At 53.1% G+C, this 19,924-nt stretch overlaps 1 protein-coding gene across 17 annotated transcripts in view; it reads left to right on the top strand.

The window, feature by feature from the left end:
• The window catches only part of Rbfox3 (RNA binding fox-1 homolog 3), a 393,013-nt gene that overhangs the window by 96,430 nt on the left and 276,659 nt on the right, over positions 1-19,924 (top strand). For all 17 annotated transcript variants that reach the window (XM_087208368.1, XM_021241212.2, XM_087208362.1 and 14 more), the window contains exon 2: positions 2,195-2,323. The gene's annotated coding sequence lies outside the window, so the exon portion shown is untranslated. The remainder of the gene's footprint in view (positions 1-2,194; positions 2,324-19,924) is intronic.

Below are 19,924 nucleotides of genomic sequence, written 5' to 3' on the forward strand. Positions count from 1 at the left end.
CAGAATGATGGCCCTGTGCCTGGCCCCAGCCCGCCCCGGCCCCGGCACTCTGTGTTAGCAGTGGTGAGAGGGCAGAGCTGGGCGGGTTCTCCAGGGGCCACCCCCCATCCAGCCTGCGGGAGACTTGTATGCAGAAGAGGTGACCCGGAAAAGCAAGAGTGGGCTCTTGGAATCATGTCCAGCGTCCCGGAATCAAAGGGTATCCCGTGGTCTCCCCGAAACCTCCAAGAGACTCGAGGAGCTTCGGATGCAGCCACTCCTTCTCAGCTCAGCTGGAACCAGGGGCGAGGGGGTGTGGACCCCAGGCTCAGGGTAGGCCCAGACCTCCCACTTGGAGCCTCCTGCTCTGAAGGGCCTGTTGCAGAGTGAATCCTGCCCTTGCCTTTTGTGCTGGCTGCTGAGAATCCAGCCCTGAGCTCCAAGAGCAGCCTGCCCACCTGCGGTCAGCTCGGGTCCCCTTCCTGGGCCCCCTTCTCCCTTGCCTGAGGGCCCCTCCCAGGGTCCCCTGGCTCTTCCCCCAGGCCTTTCCCTTCCTGCATTTAGACTGAGGACACAGGACAGGGCACTCCACTTCCCACGGAGGAGGGACCTCCAGAGCCAGGGCGTTTCCATCCCTTCCTGTGCCCATCAACCTGCATCGAGTGTGGCACAGACAGGCATCGCTGGGCCTCTCCCCAGGGCTGGCAGGGCTCTCTGTGAGGTTGCTCCTGCGATTAGGATAGGGGTTATGCTCTCTTAAGTAACTGCATTTTAGGAAAAGAAACAGGAGTTTTATTAGTAGTAGTGTTTTTCTTCAAAAGCCCGGTCATGAGATGTCTGTGATGGGTGGGTGGAAGCCTTTCTTTGGGGGAGGGCACAAAGCAAGGAGCTCAGCTACTCCCTGGTCCTCCCAGCCCAGTCACATAACCACTCAGCGCCAGGCTCTGGGCTGATGGAGCCGATTTGCCAAACAGTGTGTGCTTTCTCCCAGCCTGAGAGTAGGCACACTAATTGGGGTGGGATACATGGAGCAAACAGAAGTCTTCCAGGGCCGAGGTGCCCACATCCGTCCTATCCCATCTCTTTTGGAAGCCACAGAATCCACTGGCCTCCTTCTGCTTCTTGGAGCCCAACCCTGGAAGGTGGGACACTGTTCTAAACAAAACCAGGAGCGTTAGTGGGAGAGTGAGTGAGAGTTCTTCCCTTCACCCCTTCCTTCAGGCAGAACTCACTAGCCAGGGAGGCAGTGGGAGTCCCACAGCTGTGAAGCTCTGTGGCCCTCAGCGTGCATGCGTTCCAGCAGCCGCACCCAAGCTTACCGATGGTGCCAGATGACCGATGCTGGGGGAGCAGCCATGGGGAAGAGAGCAGGGAATGCCAGGACGCAGTGGTGACTTCTACAGGACGTCTGGCCTGGGATGGCCTCATTGGGAAGTGCCATGTTGAGAGGGCCCCTGAGGAGAGGCGAGCTGGACAAGAAGCCGTGCATGGGTATGGAGGGGTAGTCCAGGGGACATGGCAAGGAGGCCTGCTTGTGTGGAGGGACAGCCGGGAGGCCGGGCTGCAGGGCCGTGAGGGACCAAGCTGTGTGAATGCATAAGCCTCTGCAAGGCCCTGCATCTCAGCCTTCCATCCATCATCTTGCCTTATTTTCTTAGAGAGTGAGTCTCCCAAATCCTATAGACCCCACGCTCCCAAAAGGTGGATTTACCGCAGCCATGGATATTTTCTCTGAACGACGTAGGACTGAGGGAGGGTTGTGGTCAGGGCAATGGTGTCATCTGATGACTCTCATACAAAGAGCAGCACAAGCTGGCTGCAGGAGGGCTGGCAGTGGTGGCTTCCGAAGTGAGAGCAGCAGGAGGGGGCCTGAGAGAAGATGGGGCCGCTTAGTGGGTTCCAAGCATCCTGGGGCTGGGGAGCCAGAGGGAGTGGGTGACCAGAGCTCAGGCACACAGCAGCAGGAGGGACCGTGTGCGGCTCTTTGGCAACAGAGTTCTAATGGTCTGTTTTCCTCCAGACTCCTTTCACTCCCCTGGGCTTTGTAAAAGCAAAAGCGGCCCTTGGAGGAAGGGAGCTGGTCTCTGGGGCCAAACCTGGGCAATGCTGCTCTCTCTCGTCTCGTTTATTAATAAGGTACCAGTTTCTTTAGATTAAAGCAAGGATGACTTCTTCAAAGGCAGTTTTCAAGAACATTTTTTCTCTTTTCCCTCAGATTGAAGACCTGTCCCTGAGAATTTAAGCCCTTCCCGTGCTACCTGCTCTCCCAGTGGCGCTGCATCCCAGAAGCTCCCTGGGGCCTCCCTGCCCAGCGACACCACTCTCCCCGCCCACTGGTCACCAGGTAAGGCCGCTGCTCACCTGTCTGTTGTGCACTCTGAGCTTGCACACGAGAGCCAGTTGAAATGAGGTGATTTCACCACGTTACAGAGGAGTCACAGGGTGGGGCGCTCTGTGTGGGTCTCCAGCTTGCAGATCGTAGTGGCTTTGTGACTTTCGTTGGGAAGGTCTGGCAGACGGGAATTGTCTGGTGGAGCTTTGCAAGGCCAGGTTGAGGAGCTGAGCAGGAAATGGAAAAAAGGGAAGGAGACAGGTTTTGAGCATCCTTGCTGGCTCTGTTGGATTTTTGTCTTAAGGGCAGTGGGAGCCCCTGAAAGGCTTGCATTGCGTGAAGATGCTGCTGCCTTCTGTGTGGGAGCGGACAGAGCAGGGAGGCTGGAGCAGGAGCAGGGAACAGGTGGGGAGCTGCTGCCCTGTCGTCCTGTCTCAGGAGGGCTGGCTGCGTGGGGCATGGACTCAGGATGAGAGCAGTGGGATTTCGGGGGCCATGTTCGGGACAGACATTTAAACAACCCCCACTGCACACTGACACATCTCCTGTGCCGTACAGCCATGCTGGGTGTGGCCCTGGCACCTGTATCATTCTGCCGACCATGGAGGCTCTGGAGGACCTTTCTGGAGACTGTTTGGGGCTGACTCATGCCTCTCAGATGCCTGTATGTGGCCTGGATGCTCTGTGTTTTAGTCAGTTTAGGGAGGGCAGGTGGCAGTCTGAAGGAGAGGCAGGCGTGTGGGTCGGCGGCCCGGCGTGCCAGGCTCCTGACCCCTGTGCTCAGCCTGCCCCAGGGTTGTGGCCCAGCTCTTCTCGTGGGACCCAGACATGGGCTCCAGAGAGGTGCTGCCCAGCCCTTCCCACCGTGGATGCCAGCCCTGCCCAGAGGCAGTGGCCCATCCCTGGAGAAAGGCCTCCCACCTGTGGGTCCCACACCCCAGGTGGAGAACAGAGACAGAGAAGCCTGTGGGAACCGGGGCGGGAGGGGGTCAGCCCAGCATTGTCCTTGTCGTGAAGGCCACGTAGTCTGGCTCCTTCACCGCAGAAGCACCCTGGGTTCAAAGCAGGGTGTGGGGAGGAAGCAAATTCCTCCCAGGCTGTTGCCCTGCCCTGGTCATTCCTTCTGTCTTAGAAAGGGTCCCCTTCATTAGATCTCATTTTAAAGCTCATCCCTTCAAATATGGGTTCAGTTTGGGTTTTGCTGTATGTAAATTCCAAGTCCTTATTAAAAACATGGGTGGAAATTAATCTGTTGCAAAATGAGATTTGTTTCTACATGCAGTGCCTGAGACCCCAGGCAGATGGCTCTGCAGCTGTCCAGGAGGGGACTCCCCCACCCCCAGCATCCAGGACCAACGTCATGGTGCAGGTCACGTGTTGTCCCCTCCCTTCCTCTTCCCTTGCCCCTGCCACTCTCCTGGGACAGCCAGGATCTCCCAAACCATGTCACTGTGCGTTGTTGGGGTCACTCAGCAGAGCCAGGGGGCACAGCTGGATGTCCCTTCCCCAAATGTTTTTGAGGGGTGGGAGCACCACTGTTCTGGAGCCCAGAGGTGAACCAAGTCTCCTGGCTGATGTCAGGGGCCATCTGTGCAGGACAGCGGGTGACCGAGGCTGGGGCCCCGCACACCGGGGCTGTGTGTGAGCAAGCCCGGCCGTGCTGCCTGCCTTGCTCAGGTGGGAACGCTCCAGTCCCTCGTGCCTCTTGGCGCTGCACCCGTGAGCACCACATGCGCCTTCCCATAAATCATCTCTGATGAGCACACTTCCTGTACCCATCCATCATGCCTGTCTCTTGTCTGCTTGTTTTTAAAAGCTGTTAAACCAGAATCCATCACAGGGGTGCTGGCACCTCGGGCCGAACTGAGGCACGGGCTGCCGGCATCAGCAGTGGGCGCGCCTTTCGTGTGACACGGGCGTCTCCTCAGCAGGGGTGGGGAGGGAGAAGCCGGTTTCCCTGCCCCTCACAGACCTTCCTGTGCATGGGGGCTCGTCCATCTGGGTTCTGCTGGGGGATGCTGTGGGGCCTCCTTCTCTAGCAATGTCCTATCTTCTCCAACCTGAGAGTTTAATTTGAAGATTTTAGCTTGAAACAACTTTGGAAACATGAGTCCATTTAAAAACACTTGGGGTTCATCTTCTGTTGACAAATGGAGTTGGACAAGCAGACTCGGGGTGAGTACGGGGCGTGGAATCTGTAATCTCTTCTGAACATTTGCACTGGAACACTACACCGTGTTATACTGTGCCTCAGTGATCAGGAAACCAGAACCTCGACTGCTGGGCTGCTTCCCTCTTCCCTCTTCTCTCTCTCTCTGCTTGTCCTGTTGAGGAATCCGCGTGCCTTAAGCTTTTTAGACTTCCTCTTCCAAGGCCCCTCACTCTGCCAGCCCCTCTCTGCCCCAGCCTTCTCCCTGTGGTTTTGGGGAGTGTGCAGTCACACGCAGGGCCCATGGGGCCAGGAAGGAGATGAGGAGGTGTCTGCGATGCCCTCTCCTATCTCCTTTCCCCATGAAGGGGAAATCAGGGGCTGGAATCTTCCGGCCTCTCTTTAACCCTCCCCCAACTGACTGGTGCTGGGTTGGCTCCAGGAGCTCTCTAGGTCATCTCTTGACAGATGCCACCAACCTGAGTGGCATTTGTGCTGGTCCTGTCTGCTTTCAGCTTCTCCTCTATCCTTTTCTTTGTCCTGTATTTGTCAGGTGAAGGATAAAACTGTTTATTGGCGCTGGTGTGATTTTTTTTTAAAAAAAATAGACAAGTGGGCCAATATATTTTCCTGGGGACCTCTGCACTGCATGTGTGAGCAACAAGGAGACTTGGTGGGTCACAGAGGGCACTGCAGCAAGTTCCCTGGGCCACTACTCAGTGCCAAAGCTGTCCAATTAGAGCCCATTAGTCATCCTGTGTTAAAGCATTGAGAACAATTAAGGGAGAGACGAGCCTCCAGATGTAGCTCCAGTGCTGGAGCTGGGAGGCGAGTGGCCCATCTGAGAACAGGCTGGACGTCGCTGCCAGCTCCTAGGATGGACTCTGGTCCACAGGGCCTAGGACATCAGGTGTGGCACCAGGATGATGATCCTGGTGGATGGGACAAGTAATTCAGACCTATCTTAGTGTCCTGTGGCTGTGGTGACACAGAACCACAAAGCCGACAGCTTAACAAAATAGCTACTTATTCTCATATGGTCCTGGGGGCCAGATATCCCCAATCCAGGAGTCAGTAAGGAGAAACCACCCCGTGCTCTCCCCGGTTCCTGGTGGCTGTGACAGTCCTTGGTGCTCCTTGGCTTTAGACATGTATGTCAATGTCTGTCTCCATCATCATGTGGCAGTCTCCCCTGTGTGCCTGTGTATCTGGCTCTTCACATGACGTGTGTGTGTGTGTGTGTGTGTGTGTGTGCACGTTTCCCGCATTTGACAAAGACATCAGTGCCTAACCTACTCCAGTGTGACCTCATCTTAACTCAGTTTATTTCCAAATAAGGTCAGTCTGGGGGTGAAGACATAATTCTTTTGGGGAACATATTCTACCTACTGTGTCCTCCACTGCCATTCAGGGGAGGTGAGTCCCGGTGTCGTGACCATGACACGATGAGGTGCTGACACCTTGACATGGCTCATCTCAAGGTGTTGCTCCATCCCCACAGCCCTGATCTTCCCCAGACACTTGGACACTCTGGCGAAGGCTCGCTGCTTGGGTGATTTTAAAACAATGATCAGAAGATATGGAAGTGCCGTAGGCCACTCAGCACAACGAAGCCCAGGATGATTTGAGCCATAAGGGAAAGAGTGTCCGTTCACTTTATATTGCTGTACCAAAATTTCCTGAGGTTAAATTTATAAGGAATAGTAGTTTATTTGGCTTATGGTTCTGAAGTCTGAGAAATCCAAGATCAAGGTGCCAGAGTCTGTGAAGGCATCTAGCTGCTTCTTAATGTAGCAAGGGCGTGCCAAGGTGAGACTGAGCAAGTGAGGTAGCTTGGGCTTCTCTTTCTCTTCTTCTGTAAAGCCACCAATACCATAGGTCCCACCCTCATGACCTCATCTCTCCGAAGGCCTCACTTCCGAGTGACATTGACATGAGACATTGAGGAGCCACTTTCCAACACAGAAACTTTCAGGGCCATGTTTAAATCACAGCCATGGCTTCTCGAGAGCCCCAAGAATTGAGGTCAGAAGATCCTCCCCAGACCAAGAGGCAGGAATGGAGCCTGGTGTTAACCTACTTCCTACCATCCCATGGTCAAAATGCTCTTGAGAGCAATCTAGGAATTAAAAAGCCCGAATCCAAACCTAAACCTAAAATAACAGAGTATGCTGCAGGTTTCAGGTACACTTGTGTCATGAGGAGAGAAAAATCAGTTTTGCTCCATCTTTGGGGGGACAGAGTTTTAGAGCTGGCCAGTGGTGAGAAGGCTCTCAAAGAAGGCTTAGAAGGGATGGGCTGGGGGAAGTCAGATCTAGGCCTGTAGAGGCAGGAAGGGTGTGTGGACGGGGAGTGTGGGTGGGGAGGAAGTGGGTTTGGGTGTATGGATGGGGAGGGGTGGATTTGGGCACGTGGACTGCAAAGATATACTCTGGGAGTCAGGGATGTGGGGGCCCTGCAGGGGAAGGGCACCCAGGTTGGGGAGCAAAGGCAAGGAGGGCTGTGGAGGTAAGAATCTTGAACTGGAGGAGGCCCGCAAGGACTCTAGGAAAAGGTACAGTGGTATTGGGGAAGAGAGGGGATTAATGCAGATACAGGAAGGGTGCCCTGAAGCTGCCCTGAAGTGTGTAGGCCTATGCTTATATGGGCCAGGAGCCAGTGAGGACTGTTCCTGTCTTCTCTGTCTATAGAGCCCTCCTTCCTTTGAGATGACATCTGGTGACAAGGGCCATGCCTTCTGGGATTGTTAAATGATTGTCACTGTCCACGGTGGAGTGGGAGGGACAATCTTACTGCATCAGGATTGTTCTGGTATATGTGGGCATCTTGATATGAACAGGTCCATTGTGCCCCAGTTACTGGGTGGAACTTGTGACTTAAAGAGATGTCCTGGACAGAGAAGCAGGAATGGGTTCTACGTGGGTTTGTACCTGCCCGTTGACTCTGGACTCAGATGTATTGTTATCAAGGGGCATGGCAATCTTGAGTCAGTGGCATCTGAGAGGCTCGTACAGAGCTGTCTGATGCCCTGATCTGGTTCCACAGACTCTTCATTCTGTCAAATGTTGGCATTCTGCTCATCCTTCAGGGGGGCCACCAGCACATCCCACTGGAAGGGTCATAGACCAGCAAGTGTTCCTATGGACGGAGAGAATATTGTTTTGTTTTGTTTTAATCTCATTTACAAGGATACACTGTCTTTGGTGCTTTCCAAGATATCTGTGTTTGTTGGGGGGAAAGAACAGAAAAGGAGTGTTGGCAAATGCCTGCGGAAGAAAAATTAATCTAGAAGTGAGGTCAAGACAAGCCTAACTCTGTGTGTGTGTATGTGTGTGTGTGTCCTCAGGGAGGTAGTGGGAGGGAACTTAGACAGATGGTGCTATGCTGACCTTGTGTCACCAAGCATTGCTGAGTAATGGCTGGATTTGCAGGAAGCTCACAGGGTGTGGCCACCTGCAGCTACCAGCGGGGGTGAATCAGGATGTCCACATTATGGAAGGGCCTGGAAGCAATCAAGTCCAATCAAGATGAAATAATGTAACATCCTGTGCTAGACACCTGTGTGCCTGGAGTCTCTCAAATGGTGCTGAAGGCTTGGAAATCTGTCCAGCTGACCTCCTGAAAGACACGAGGGTGCAGGGCATCTCATCCGAGATGGTTGTCATCTCAAGGTTATGTGCACACCATCCCTACTAATCTTCGCAATGACCCTGAGCTGAGTTCCACAAGGAAACTGAGCCACAGGTACATGATCAGCACAGGACTGCTCAGGATTTGAGCCCATTGGGACTCTGGCAATGACACCTGCTTCGAACATATCTCAAATGATCCAAGTCAAAGGTACCCAGAGTGAGGGCCACAGACCAGGGCCTCCCTGGGAGCTGCTGCTACTAGTCTCCGCAATGGACAATAAACCTGAGAGTAACTGAATTGGTCAGTGTTCTGCTATTGTACGCAATACCTGAGGCTAGGTAATTTTATAAAGATAAGACACTTACTTAGCTCACAGTTCGGGCAGTTCAAGGGTGTTGGGCCGGCATGAGGTGGACTCTGGTGAGGATCTCATGGCAGGTGGCCTTACAATGACAGGAGCATGTGCAAGAAGAGAGATCACAGGTCCAGACAGGAAGTCAGGGGGAGGGGCTCTTTTATAGCAACTTGAATTCCAGGAACTAACTCCGGCTTTCATGAGAACTACGGTAATCTTCTCTGAGGTCTGGGCCCAGTGACCTGAGGTGCTTCTCGTAGGTCCCACATCATCAAGGCCCTCTCAGTGCCACCACTTTGAGGACCAAGCCCCCACTGCAAGCACCCAGGGACACACTCGAACTATAGTAACGAATATTGAGAGTCTTTTCTGCCAGTTTGGAAGAGTAATTTTAGGCCTGTTGAATCTAATAGCAAATTCAGCTTTGTATTTTGCCTGTCTTTTTTGGTTCCATTTCTCTAGTTCTTTTTTATAGCTTTTTCTAAGTCAAAATGTAGGTCCACAAAAAATTAGAAATAAACAATGCCAGAGCTAATTCGAGAAGTGCTCATCTAGAGGCCGCACAGTCAGGCCACAAAGCTGGTACCATTGACATCAGCTCTGTTGCTGACTCATGTGCCCAGCACTGTGATGTTGACAGTGTAGAGTGGCGACCTAAAATGTGTGAAGGTGCTATGGCTGCTATGGCTACCATGGCAAGGATCAGAGGCTGCAGGGTGTAAGCAACAGAAATTAATTGTCTTGCAGTTCTGGAGGCCAGAATCAAGATCAAGGCATCTCCAGGGTTGGTTTCTTCTAAGTCTTCTCTGTTTGGCTTGCAGACAGCTGCCCTTTCCTTGTGTCTTCACATGGTCGTCCTTCTGTGTGTCTCTGTGTCCTGATCTCCTCTTCTCGTAGGACACTAGTCATACTAGATTAGGAACCCTCCCTAATGACCTCACTTCACCTTGCTGACAAAGACAGTGAGATTCTGATGTACTGAGGGTTAGGACAACGTATGAATTTTTTAAAACACATTTCAGTTCATATCAGAAAGACACATGGGGATTCTCTGTACTATTTTTGCAACACCTTGTGAATCTTAAATTTTTTCAAACTAAGAAGAAGTTTTTAAAAGAAAGTCTCTTCCCCCCAGCATGGCCACAGTGGTTTATCTGGGGTGCGTCCCAGAAGGCACGCCTTGCCCTGGGCTTGCGGCTTCTGTTCCTGGGGTGGAGGTCAAGTTGGTATGGTCCAGAACCTGCCCCTCCCAGCTGTCTGACTGCTGGAGCTGAGGGAAGGGGGCATGGCCCTGGCCTGTGCCTCTGCAGGCCTCCTCTCTGGGATACCTTAAGGGCCCAGGGCTCTGCATTTCTCCCACACTCGTGCACCCAGACAGTCTCCATAAAGGCATCTTGATATGCATTCTTGGCACCCTGGGGAGCAGCTGGTCAGGGGTCATACATGCCTATGTTGCAGGAATCACCCCAGGGGCTATGGCCACAAACCTTCAATCTTCACCCACCCTAGGGGGCCGGGTCCCATCCAATGGCATTTGCAGAACACATTTCTGCTCAAGAGAACACGCTGTGGTACAAAGAATTTTCAGGCGACGATTGTCCTTTAAATGCCAGGATCCGCTGTGCGGCTGTGGGTTTGAGTGCTTCCCCATTTCTCCTGTGCCATTTGTAGCTAAGGATACAGGCACCTGTGCTGCCAATGCTAGGCAACCAGCAATGTCCTCAGCACGGGCGCAGGATTGGCCGGAGGTGGCATATGAACATTATCTCTTGCCCATGGGTCAGAATGTCACGGTGATCGTTATGGGCCACCATCCTGTTGCTCAAAAAGTTCCCAAGGCCAGGTCATCATGATTTTTGAATTGTTTCGTGTTTCACCAACCTAGTATACTCTTTACAAAATGTATTGTTCTCCTTTCGGGGCAGATACCTCAAGCACTACTGCTGGTCCTCACTTCCCTTTAGCTCAGAGCTGTGGAAGGCCAGGCCTGTGAGATGCTGTTCCCATGGACACACAGAGGCTACTGGCCCATGGCTCACCTCCACTCTGCAGATAGGGATGCTAAGTATTTTTCCTGAGGCAGGCAGAACCCTTGTGTCTGTCTATGAAGAAGTTAATTCCATCACACTTTCCTCCTTTACTGAGCAGAAAGCAAGGACTGGCCGTGGTATTTCATCTTGAGTGTGATGGTGCATTGTGGGGCTGGGACACAGACACACGCTGTATGCAGCAGGCTGTGCACAGGCTACGGGAGATTAAACGGCTTGTCTTGGATGATAGAGAGGCACACAGCATTGCACTGGAGGTGTGCATTTTCCCTCTGAAAGCTCCCAAAGAGAGGGAATATTAAACCTGTACCCCTGGGGAACCGAGCGTCTATTGCCAGAAGGGGGCCAGAGAAAGCATGACATTTCTTTGAAGTCTTATTTGTTATCTTAAAATTCACACACATCTTGTGTCAAATCCACAATATGCTTTTGCTGGCTGTAACATAACAGTAATATTTTTTCGAAATACTTGGACTAAAGCAGATGCTTAGGCAGATGACACACTCAGCCTGTAGGGTCAGCTGCCTTTGTGTACTGCTATATATCCTTGGGGAGCTAAGCAGGGGTGGGTGTGGGGTCCTCAATTTGAGAAGCATTAGGCTGGACTTAAGGGGAGGGAAGTCTAACATTAGATACGTGTGCTAAAGGGTGGCTTACACTCAGTGAATTTAATGTTATCTCCCTGTGAAACTGTCAGAGACACTGCTCAGGTTGCTGTGACATTCCACAAATGAGGCTGGTCATTCAGAGATGAGTTGTTGAGTTAAGACAGTCACACCCCAAACGTACCCCACCCTACCATCCATCTCATTTGCTGGAAACAGTCTCTACTCGTTCCCTCTGCCCAGGTGGGGACATGTTGGCCCATGCTTCTTGGCTCTTAGGGGTGGGGTGATATCTCAGGCTGGGGACCTCCTGAATTAGGGTGAAATCAAAGCTCATATCTCTTCCCTCTCTAGCATCTACAAAGCCTTGAGGAGCAGAGATTGGGTGTGGTGCTGGGGGCCTGGGATTAAACATCAGGATGATGCAAAGATGGACCCAGTACAGGCCCTGGTCTGAGGAACCTGGGTCTGGAGAAGAACCTACACATGTGCAACTCTCCCGCACACTGGGCTCCTAGTCCTGGGAACCCCAGGAAGTGTTTCAGGGTGAAAAGCTAAGGCCGGCAGGTACACCACAGGGTACAAAGGATGGAGTCTTCCTGTCCGTTCTGCTGACTCCACACTGACCCACTGGCCTCTCTTTACACTGAGCCTGGGTCCCTGTCATTTCTTGGCCCACAAGAGCCCATCGTGGTGGGATGAGGGGGACCCACCTGGAGGGGCCAGGACCTGGAGATGTATCTGCTGTGTCCTGCTGTGGGCAGAGGGAGGAAGTCCAATCCAGCGGGCTCAAAGTAGCACCTAAGCATGGTCAGGGCAGGCTGGCAGAAGATCGGTGAGGCTGAGCATGTGCATCAGGGACCTGGACCTAAGCAGCTGCTCACCAGGGAGGTCTGGGAACAAGTGGCCAGCCCCTTCTTAGCAAGACACGAGATGGGACCGTGGCATATAGACAAGGGCACAGTTACCCAAGCAGGAGTAGTAGGCAGGACCAGATGACTTCACATGTTGTGAGATCAGTCTTCTCCAAACACGTCCCATTTCAGGTCAGGGATGATCCCTGGGCCTCAAGGGGTCTCAGAGTCCCTGAGAGGAGAAGGGCACAGACCAGGACTTGGGCCTGCCTCGCAACAGCATCAGCCGCCTCATGCCCAGTGGAGATTCGTTTTGGTCCATCTGCCACCAACAGAGCGACTTTCCTGAAATGAACCATAGAGGAGAAGGTGTAGGGGGAAATATGGGTTGCTTTCTTTCTCTATCTATTATCCACCCATCATCCATATATCTATTGTCTATCAATTCATCCATCATGTATCATCTATTTATTGATCTATCCATCCCTGTAACCATTATCTATCATTCTATCTGTTTATCCGTCTATCCATCTACATCCATCAATGCTGTATCTATCACCCATTCGTGTACATATGCATCATGATCTATCCATGTGTCTGTTATCTATTCATCTATCCAGCTATGTATCTCTCATTCATTTATGTGTGTAAGTATGTATCCGTGCATCCAATATCCACTTAGCTGTGCATCTACCCATGTATCTATTATCTATCGATGCATCTGTCTACCATCCATGTGTGTACTTGTCCATCTATTCACCCATCATCTGTCAATCTATCTACCTGGAAGTTTGATTTCTATTATTATTGCAGAGTTTTAAAAAAATCTTCTTTGGTCTTGAGGTGTGGAGTTCACAAGGGCAAATGACCATGGTCATGTTTCCTTATGCTGCGGTCTCTGAGACACAGCAAAACTGAGGGCTGCCGAGCTTTGGAGAGGACATGCGAGGCAAGAGGAGGCCTGTCACCCGCTCTAGTGTTGGTTCCCCATACCCGGTTATCTCAGTGGGAGCTCTGGGGAGACCAGAAGCTGAGAGAGCAGGGGACAGAGGAGGAGAAGGAGGAAGGGGTCGGGGGGGTGATGACAATGGCCTCGCTGAGACCTTGTTCAAGGTCTCTGCCTGGAAGGACTGAAAAGCGCTTAGCAGAGAGAAGCACTTTGAATTCTGAACAAAGACAGTGAGGAGCTCAGTTAAAGTGGAATACCGGGAACAAAGGGAACTGGTTCCTGAAGCCTGGCGAGGAGCAGGTGTGGGGCAGCGCTCCATGGGTACCGATGCCCCAGGGATGGGCTGTTGGGCAAGGACAACGCGGTGGCAGTTGTCATCCTGACCTTCTGCGGGTAGGGGTGTCAGGAGGGGCCGCCGGGTGGGGCTTGAGGCCTTTCTTTGTTAGGTACGTGAGGAGGGCATAGGGACAGGGGTGCCGAGCTCAGGGACACAGCTGGGACACGGTCCATGGATGTATTGAGGCCTCGTGTCCTTGACACCCATGCGTGTTTCCCTGGCATCAGGAGCGAGCTCTTCCTGAAAGAGGAATACATTAAAAGGAGAAGTGCTGGCCAGGTTGGCTGCAGGCCCCGTTTCCCAGCCACTTGTAGTGTGCCCGCCACAGTGCTCGCTCTGCATCTTGCTCAGACGTGTGCCGTTTCTGTGTGTGACCCGTGCTGTTCATGTGCACGCAGCAGCCCTGTACAGTGTCCACAAACAGTGAAGCCAGCATTCAAATGCCCTCTTCTCGAATGACCAGGATGACTCATACCTGTGGAGATGTCACCTGCCAGGTCTGAGTCCAGGAGACCCTGCTGCCAGCCTACGGTGTCCATCGCCCAGGTGAGGAGTGGTGGCGCCCCATGGAAACCTCTTCTCCAATCCCCTTAGTTTACAGCTCCAGCCAGTCACTGGCCCTCATAGCAACCGAGTCTGGCAACGGCGCCTGGCACCCGGGAGAAAAATTAGCAAAATCGCTTTCTTTTGGGGAGGGTGTGTGTGGGGGAGGTGCTCAGAAAAAAATCATTGCTTCTCGTTATATAATAGGCTGATTTTTCATGCCCACTTTCTGGAAACATGGGAGGAAGCTCTTGGATTGCACGTAGGGCTGAGGGTCACCAAGGGCTGCAGACAACCCTTCGGGAACGATGGGGTGGCCAGGCTGGTGCTCCTTGGGGAGGGATGAGACTACACAGGCAGTCAGCCAAGAGCAGAAGGAAGGCTGTGCTCTGCCACCTGTCAGGGGCAACCTCATTCCTATCTCTGTGTCCCCAAGGAGACCAGTCCAGATGACCAGGGTCTGGGAAGCTGAGTGACTGTCAACCAGAGTGTGGCCCAGAGCAGGGTGCAAAGGCCTAGCCAAGAAGAGTGCCCCTGACCAGAGGATGGAGGACGGTCATAGGGCATCGCCCCACTGCCAGGTGGGCAAGTCATGACCCAGCTCCTCAAGGTAGAGTGCGCAGGAGCTAGTGGAGACCTGGGCTGGACACAGAGGTGCCGAGAATCTCACATGAGCACACAGGCCCATGGGTGACTTCTGGACCTTTTCGATGTGGGTACGGTACAGACCTGGGCTGAAACATCCAGCTGAATTGTTCCCAGGAGACAGGATGGTTGCTGGAAATTTGCTCAGGGAGAGAGGGTCCTGGTGAAGGCCCCGGATGCAGAAGGAGGAGGAGGAGGAGCAGTACGGCAGAAGGGCTCAGAGCAGCATCCAGCCCAGGCAGGCATTGTGTTCTGGGACCTTTGCTGGCCAGAGCCAGCAACCCTGTGTCCATCCTGGGGTGGGCAGTGAGAGGCCACAGGGCCTGAGCTGTGCTGTCTACTGAGCGACTCCTCAGAGGCTCCTTGTTGCGGGCATGGGGCAGGTCCTGTGGGGGCTGGCGTGGCCAGGCTCGGGCCTGGGGGTCAGGCACTGGGCTTGGGCTGCACCTTGGGCAGCTAAGTCTCAGCTCCACCTCGTTAGCATGCAGGGAGCACCACGTACTGAGAAATTTAGATTTTTTTTTTGCATGTGTGCTTGCATGTAAATGTGGGTAGGTGCTGTCCTGATTGATGGCAATTAGCATTTTCTAACGGGAACAGATGTTCGGATTGCCAGGAGGCTGGTATCTAACGCCCACACCGCCATCTGCTCGGCTGGGCAGGGCTCGGGGAAGCGGCCCTGGTCTGCGGCCCTCCAGTCCTTGGTGGTGTGTACTTAACAGGATTGTGTGAGATTGTTTCTGGAGGGAAGAAAAATAATAATAAAGATGTTTTCAGGGTTATAAATAGTTCATGCTGCTTATTATGGGATGGAGCTCATCTCTCTGACTAGCCGCCCGGTTTCTGTGCAGCATGAACAGAAGGGGGATCTGAATGGAATGTACAATGTCTACCCCCCGCTGGGGGGACAGAGGCAGCGTGGGGAGCCAAGGTCACGGGTGTTCTGGGGCTTGTGGGTCTGAGACCCAAGAAGGTGCAGCGGGGGAGTGAAGAGAGGAGTCGGTGGGCTCAGGGCTTGTGGTCCTTAGTCCCCACCTAACCCCCAGGAAGTTTAGCTCAGGCATTCGAGGCCCTTAGGTCCTCGGAGGGCAGAGCTAGGGACTGGCTCACATCCCTGTCCCACTCACCAGCTGGTGAAGTCTCCAAGCTTCACCTGTAAAATGGGGCAAGCAGTGGTCCAGCTTCACTGGGCTGCTGCAAAGCGTGAGGAGTGATGCGCGTTCAGGGCCAGCACTGCACCCCTGTGCGCTGGTGCTCCAGGACAGACCTGGCATCGTTCCCAGCCGCCCCCAGGCCATGGGGGCAGGGGGAGGCCCAGGTGCAGAGTCCTTGGCGTATTGCCTTTGGCCAACCAGGATGCTCCTGTTCCTCTCCCAGTAGCCGGCAGAGACATGTTCTCATGCTTTTCCCTTTTTGGCTCCCTAAAGCAAAACAGTTTGTTTGTTTGCTTGCTTGCTATAAAAAGAGTTCCCTCCCTTCCTCCTTCCCTTCCCTTCAGCCGGCAGCAAACAGCTTGCGCCTCGCCTCTCCTTGTCCCCCCACGTCTGCCTCTCCCTCGCAGCCCCTTCCTCCATAGGCAGATGTCGGGGCGGGGGGGCTCTTCCTGTCCTCTGGTCACCTTGACAGATATCCCACACTGCCGTGGTGGGGAGGAGGTGTTCGTCCTTTGCGGGCTGAGGTGCTCCACTCTGCCAGGAAGGACCCTGTGACGTATTTGTGGCCATGCCTGGTCTAGATGACATCTCCCCCATGCCGGAAGTTCCAACAGCTTGGTGCCTGGGGCTCCTCTATGACATACTTGGCCCTCTTCTCCAGGCCCTCCCTTACCTTTCGCTCAAACACCTTCCTGGCAGGCTGCCCGCCATGTTAGAAGTGGCTTGCAGGAGACATTTTGGTTCCCTCAGTGTGAAGAGGGTGTGAAGGTTTCTTGATGTGTCCCCTTGTCACAGTGGTCTTGCTCCAGAACTCGAGGAGCCCTGTGTTCTGCACTTCCCGTATGGATTTCCTGGCCTGTGTCCAGCAAAGCCACAGTCAGCTTCCCATCACTGGTGGCTGTGGGTCTTTGAGCTTGGCCTGGAGGAATCGGCTTTCACGGAGCCACCTGAGGAAAACTGTCCTGGCTGCTTGTGCTGCTGGCCACATAGTAAGAGGCTTGTCCCTGTCTTTCTGTCTCCACCTGGGGACTGGCATGGCCCTGGTGTCCTCGGAGAAATAGCTGTGAGAGGACCTGATGTCTGGGTTGGAGAAAGGCTTTGGAAGTTGTCAACATGGCCGCCACGGCGTGAGTCTTGGCCTGGCATTTGGAACCAGAAACCTGTATAGCTGTATCTGTGACTCCGTTTCATCCTGATGTCTTGCTCCTTTCTCTGCATAAAACTCAATTTTGCTTTGGAGCAGGGCTTCTACCCTCACACTGCTGGATTTGTTACCGCTGTAGTGGGCACGGTAAGGTGTTAAGCAGTGTCCCTGGCTTCCACTTGCTGGAGGTCTGTAGCTAGCTCTCCACCACACACACACACAAATTGTGACAAACAGTGATGTCTTCAGGCATGGCCACACTATGCTACTGGAACCACTGCAGGTTTGTCCTCGAGTGACTCTACTTCTAACATCTAACCTTTCAGTGGTCAACCTGTGTCCACACTGCAGGAGTCTTCACAAGAGGTCGGTACTGGCAGTAGCTCCACAAGACAGCTGCTGGTTTTATTCATCCACAGGAAGCAAACCTGAGGTCCCAGGAGGTTAGTGGATCTGCTGGGGTCACAGCACCCAGGCAGCCAATGCGTCTCGTTGCTGCACCACTCATCTGGCTAGAAACTGTGGACCACTTACTAAGGACTCTGTGGGGGACAGAGACAGAAACAACAGAAACACCTGCCCTCTCCTGTGGAGCTTACCTTCTGGAGAAGGCAGGCAGAGCAGTGTCAGAAAGCTGCCCAGTTACCAGCAGGTGGATTCATTCCAGCACTGCCACAACCGCTTACCACAACTGAGCTCCTGCAACAGCAGAACTTTATTGTGTTGGAAGCCAGAAGTGGGACATCAAGGCATCTCAGAGCCGACTCCTCCTGGAGGCTCAGATGGAGGGCCCTTCCTGCCGTTTCTAGCTTCTGGGGATCTTTGGTGTCTGCCCTGCGCCCATCCCTGCCTCCATCTTCCACAGCCTTCTCTGTGTGTCTAAACTTCCCTTTCTTTTCTCCCCAAAGACACCAATCATGGACTTGGGGCCCACCCTAAATGTAGGAGGATTTCATCACACACCTTTAATTAAATACCTTTTCAAAGAACTGATTCCTGAATAAATTAATGTTCAAAGGTCCTAGTGAAACATGAGGTTGGGGAGTATGTCAGCCATTGTTGGGACACTGTAAGAAATACCTGAGAAAGACAATTTAAAAGAGGAAATGTTTGTTTTGACTTACAGTTTCAGAGGGCTCAGTGTATGGTCAGCCAGCTCCATTGCTTTAGGCCTGTGGCAGAAACATCATGGCAGAAGGGTTTGGCAGAGGAAAGCTACTCACCTCATGGCAGCCAGGAAGCAGTGAGGGAGTGAAAGCCAGAGAGGAAGGGGCTAGGGATAGGATATAGTCCCGAAGTTTACACCCCCACGATCCACTCCCTTCCTCTAGACCCTTCCTTCTGTTTCTGTCTCCTCCCAATAATGCCATAAAATTATGACTGTCGAACTACGATTAACCCACTGATGAAGTTAGAGCTTGCACAATCCAGTCTCCTTCTGGAAGTCCCACCTCTGACCACAAAATATTTGGGGGAACATTTTAGAACTAAACCATAATAGGAGGGCAGTCTTCAACCCATGATAGCAAGTGATGGTCAGAACACACCGTGGGCTGGGGACGCTTCACAGGGAGTGGAGGGTAGAAGATACAGACATAGCCTGTAATTGATGAATGGAATAGTTCCAACTAGAAATGGCATTGGAACATGAAGAAGGAGAACATAGTTGGGGAGGTGACTATCTTTATGCTTCCCCCTCCAGGCTGCTCAGCTCACCGTCCCTGGAAGAACAGAGGGCTTGGGTGATTGTATTTTGGAGCCAGGCAGACTCTGAACAAGAGAATATTTCCTTGTAGCAGCCAGGAGTCCTCTTAGGCAGGGATCTCACGTCTTACTCTCTCTTTTGCATTTAAGACCGGAGCCTCCACCCATGTTTGTGTTAGGCATCATGCTGGGTCCTGGGAATCTCAGATAAACACACTGTATACCCTCCTCTAGGAACTTGTTTTATGGAGGACACAGACATGTTTCAATGTATCCATCCTTCAAAGTGAGGTCAGTACTGTATGGGAGCAGGACAAATGCTTTGGGAGGCCCAATGGAAGGGCCTCTGAGCTGGGTTTTAGAGGATGTGTAGGAGTATCCTGGGAGGTAGAAGTTAGCAGAGAACTGAATGGAGAGCAAAGGCTTGAGGGTGAGCAGGGACAAGGGCACAGCTTTTTCAGCGGGGGCAAGAATGGTCAGAGCTGGCTGGGACAGGACACGGGGCAGGTGGGTGGTCTTGTGCCTTGCCGGGGAGGAAGGGTTGATTCTTCAGGAGCTGACTGAGGTGGCAGTGGAGTGGACCTGAGACCAGAGGCCTTTCAGGGAGTTGCTGCTGGAATTGAGTGAACAGGATGGAACTCTACTCAGCTGGGCAGCAGAGGTAGAGAGAGGGGGCCAAGTTTTTAAAAACGTTAATGTAAAATTTACATAAAATTAACCATGAGTCAGTTCAAACTGTGCAACTCAGTGCTGCTTAGTACAATCACAGTTGTGCAGCCACAGACTCTAATTCCACGACGTGTCCTCAGCCCACAGAAACCCCCAGCCAAGGCAGCTCTCTTTCCCTCCCAGCCCCTGGCCTTCTTCGGTCTACCTTCTTCTTGACAGAACTGGAAGCAGATCTGGCCTTTAGCAGCACTGGACCTCATTCCGCACCATCACCGAGCGCTGGTCCATCGTGTGCCTCGGCCCGTTCTATTTTCTCACTCACCCTGGATGGACGCCTGGGGGTTGAGAGGGGCGACCTTCTTTAGAGGAAGATTTCTAGCTCTCTAATTACATTTGTTGAGTGAGAAAATAAAACAGTAACTAGGAATCCCATAATCGCCACCCTTGAGCCCCTCCTAGGTCCGGTGCACATTGAAGTCTCCACGTCCCCACCACAAGGAGTCGTTATGTGCAGGGACCTGGTTCTCAGCCTGGGCGCGTGTGGCCAGAGTTAAGGGGAGGCTGGACGTCTCCAGGATCCCACTGGGGACAGCGGATGTGACCTCCCGGGAACAGAAGTGGGCGTGATTGCCTGATCCCTCACATGGCTCCCCCAGCCTGAGTGCCATCTGCTCCTTGGCATCCCTTTTCTTTCTAGGCAGAGCCCTGCCTGGTGCCATCAGCTGGCTGAGCTCTGTGCCATCTGGCCTCACCGGGATCCCCAGGATGCTGCTCGCAGGAGAAGCACAAGGTCTGGAGCTAGAGGGTGCATGGAGGGCGGTGTC

Source organism: Heterocephalus glaber, unplaced genomic scaffold (genome assembly GCF_053883595.1).
Source record: "Heterocephalus glaber isolate CG9 unplaced genomic scaffold, H.glaber_assembly_v1.0 deba00000937, whole genome shotgun sequence".
Lineage (NCBI taxonomy): Eukaryota > Metazoa > Chordata > Mammalia > Rodentia > Bathyergidae > Heterocephalus > Heterocephalus glaber.